Below are 3,815 nucleotides of genomic sequence, written 5' to 3'. Positions count from 1 at the left end.
GGCGGAAGGGAGGCTGACATGAAGAGTTGTTTTGAAAACCAACAGGAAGTCTATACCGACTCAGACCGGTCCGTCAGGGGAAGCGAGGAGGAAGATTAATCAGAGGAAGCAATAAGTGCAGCGGTGAAAGGCAACACAATATGTGGAAAAGGGAAAGATGGGGTCATGGTGAGGGGCTGGATTCTGAGACGTGGAGCAGGAGACAGACGGTGGGCCGTGTTGTACTTCTGATGTCTTCCACTTCCTGTAAAAAAAAAAAGAAAGAAAAGAAAAGAAAGCTGAATTGACCAGAAAATTAAATTTAGCTTTATCGTCTTCATCATGAAAGTCAACATGTAGCTGCTTTTGTCTCTGTTAGCAAAATAAAAGAAATATCTTTAGTTGATCTGGTTCAAACTAGCAGTCAYAGTTAAGTGACGTCAGCAAACACAAAAACGACAAACTGTTATTTGTTTTACTTTTAGCATTCCCTTTTCCATTCTGCATGCCAAAGTTTCAAACACAAACGGTGTAACTTAAAAGTTTGAGCTAAATTTAAAATCATAAGACTAAATAATGAATTATGTGTATCAATTTGAGTGTGTGATGGAGATCGCAGCTACTACCACAGCAAATTTCAGCTGAATAGTGGAAAAGATGAGTTCTAACACTTTTTTTTGTTTGCTAAAGCTGATTAACCATCTTGAATTGAATTGACTCCAAAAGGTTAATCAATTGTAAACTTACATCTGTTAAATATCTTCTGAAAGTTTTAATGAAATCTGTGCAGTGATTTATGAGATATTTTGCTAACAGGCAAACAGGGTCGAGTTTAAAAATGAAGGCTAAAATGTCTAGGAAAGATCTTGCACATAAGTCACACTTAAAATATAGGTTTGGATGACTCTCAGTTACTACCTCACTGTAGGTTAGCTTATTACCTGCATTGTTGACAGAATTACAATCATTTTTGTGTTTTGTAAGTTCAGTAGGCTGAAACAGACATCTTGATTTGGATCAGCTTCAAAAGTTAAWCACTTCTAGGTGGATGTCCATTGCGTAGTTTGCATGAGTTTCATAAAAATCTGTTCACTGGTTTGTAAGATATTTTGCWAACAGACAGGCAATATTCACACACATGCACAAACACAGGCAATTACAGGATTCCCCTTTAAGGGAGATGGTCAATGACTTTAACATGACTCTGACAGATTGCAGCTCGCATCAGAGTGTTCAGATGATCATTTTCAGGATGTAAATACACAAAGAATATCGGTCAGAGTGCAAGGTTCTGCGGAAACTGACCCCCAGAACCCTTAAAGACACCGGAGGGCTGCAGCAGAGTCCGGCTAAATCTGTCGGCGTGTGTGCGCTGCGCTGCAGAGAGCGTTACGTTCACACACACGGAGGTATTAACTGCAGCCATCTGACTTGTTGATCTGATTGGAGCTCCAGCTTCTGCCTCCTGCCACAGCACAGCTGCCCTATCACTGATGCTTCTGTGTGCTAAATCTGTACACAAGGTCAACATGTTTATTTTTTCCCCCACCACGTCCCTCCCTCCCTCCCTCCCTCCCTCCCTCCCCGCCGCCAATCTGGCTTCTGGTCAACTGCAGAAGCATAAAAATTTAACAGACGGCCACAAACTGTGAGAACGCATTACCAAGAAACCAGCGGCGGCAATTACAAGTGTCAGTAAAACAACACAAGCAGAGATAAAGAGTTCTTATTTGAAAAAAAAAATCTGATGGTGATAGCTGCCTGACCCCTTTCAGGTCGAAATTCCTCCAAATGCTCTTTTATGATGGAGTCAGGGACGTGCAACTTGTCCAACTGGGTGCCGAGCATCTCCATTTGCAAGTGCTTTGCCTGACCTGTGAATCAGAGCACGTGTTTGTGCATGGACGGGGGTTCAGGAAAGAAAAGAAAAATACACCAACACACTCCACCATCCATGTGTCACTGTTCAAACTGGCACCAGCATGCGGTTCTGCTCTGGACATGCGTGCGTGTGTACAAAATGTGTCCATATGTGTCGGGAGGGATGGAGAGACTTGAGACGACCAGCTGTGGTGTCCAGATTGAGGAAGGGATTATTTCTCAAATCTCCTTCGTTTACCTCAGCTGTGTAACAAGCTCCCACATAATTCACGGTAATTCACAGACACTTTTATTCTGCTCGTTGCAACAAGTGATGTTAACCAATCAAAAAAGACTCAGCTGCTAAGACTGTTTATTGGTCTTTGTTTTSTTATAAAGCATGAGTGGTTCTGCATCATGTTCAACTGAAGCGACCTTTAGATWTACAGGAAAAACAAATCTCACTAAGCTTCTGCTTGAGATGGAATGAATTATGACAAATTAAAGTGGATTTAAAGCATAACTTMATGTGTTTTCTTTTGTCATTGTAATGTACAGTTAAAGCTATGAAGATAACTGGAATTTATCTATTAACATTAATTCTGCATTGGTATAAAAGGGTTAGTTCAGACTCTTTGGAATGGGCYTCTGTGGAGTTATCAGTAATCAGTATCTTACCTGCAGCAGAAATCACGTCATTCYGAATATAAARCAGGACTTCTCTCGCAAGAGTTGGKTTAATGACTAGTCCAAGTTGAGTTCAGTTTTAGAGCAGATTACCATCATTTTATAGCAATTTTTGCAGTTATAATTCTTTGCATCACTGTCTGTTGGACCACGTATGGGAATTTTTTTTATTTGTAAATTTTTTCCTAATTGTGTTTGAGTCAATTCAGTTGACAGGCCAAAGATTTAATAGGAACAAACCAGTCAATAGAATGTTAGCTGCATCTGCTTGTTTCATTGTCATGCTTGCAGGTAAAAGAGTTGTGACCCAAATAGCAGACGTGACCTCTCTTGACTCAGATTTGTAAAACAAAATGTGGTCAAKGCAGCAAACGGTACCAAACAGAACTCATGAAGTGAACTGGACACTATCATGGTAACAGGACAAACACATACAGGAAGTAATGCTGAACCAAAACCTAAAAAAAACACACGGGGAACACAAAGACCATTTAACAAATCTAAATAATGAACACCTGTGCAGGGRCAAACAGGATCAGGTGCGAGTGGGCGTGGCAGAACAGAGGAGTGTGAAACAAAAAGGAGAAACTTGAACACTGAAACAAAATCAAAAACTACAAATGTATTTTTCAAAAAGGTACAATTACTAACAAAAAGTCAACTAAAAGCACAAATGCTAACTAAGAAGTAAAATCTACCTAGAAGCTAAATGTAGCGAAGGCTTGCTAAAAGCAGCAAAATGTAGATAAAAGTATCAAAACATTAGCTAGAACCTAAAAGTAACAAAAGCCTAATTAAAAGCACAAAGWAGCAAAATGCTAACTAAAAGAGGCACCCTAGCCCATTCACACCCCTCCTCGCAGGCGCCCCTGATTTAGATGTCAAATTCAATTTTAATGGTCTTATTTGATTTGAAACTGTTTTTTTAAGATGTACATTGTTCTAATGGGGTGCCACATATCTCAAATTTAGTCTAGCAACTTTTAATACAAGTCTCAACCTAATATATCACTGATTTGATCAGGTTCTGTAACTACCTTCATTGTCAGCTCACGGAGGCACATCATTTGCAATTTACAAAGGCTTTTTGTCTTAAGTTCAAATGACAGAAATAACCGAAGAAAATATAGTTTTAAAAGTAAAACTGTGCGCACTACTTTAAAACAAATGTATTTTTCAGTTTATGGGGTAAAATTATAGAATAGTTTGGATGACGGTTTGAAAAAAAACGTTCTACTTTAAATCAATTTAAAATACTTTATAAGGAAAAAATATTAAGTCTTATACAC

General features: G+C 39.0%; 1 long non-coding RNA gene across 2 annotated transcripts in view; it reads right to left on the bottom strand.

The window, feature by feature from the left end:
- Positions 1–6: 6 nt before the first annotated feature.
- LOC106517713 (uncharacterized) overlaps positions 7–3,815 on the bottom strand; it is a 44,582-nt gene continuing 40,773 nt past the window's right edge. For both annotated transcript variants that reach the window (XR_001310234.1, XR_001310235.1), the window contains exon 4: positions 7–244. This is a non-coding gene — a long non-coding RNA (uncharacterized LOC106517713). The remainder of the gene's footprint in view (positions 245–3,815) is intronic.

The sequence above is a fragment of the Austrofundulus limnaeus genome, unplaced genomic scaffold (assembly GCF_001266775.1).
Source record: "Austrofundulus limnaeus strain Quisiro unplaced genomic scaffold, Austrofundulus_limnaeus-1.0 Scaffold52, whole genome shotgun sequence".
NCBI lineage: Eukaryota > Metazoa > Chordata > Actinopteri > Cyprinodontiformes > Rivulidae > Austrofundulus > Austrofundulus limnaeus.
Note: the sequence above shows the minus strand (reverse complement) of the source record. Positions and strands in the feature narration are given on the sequence as shown.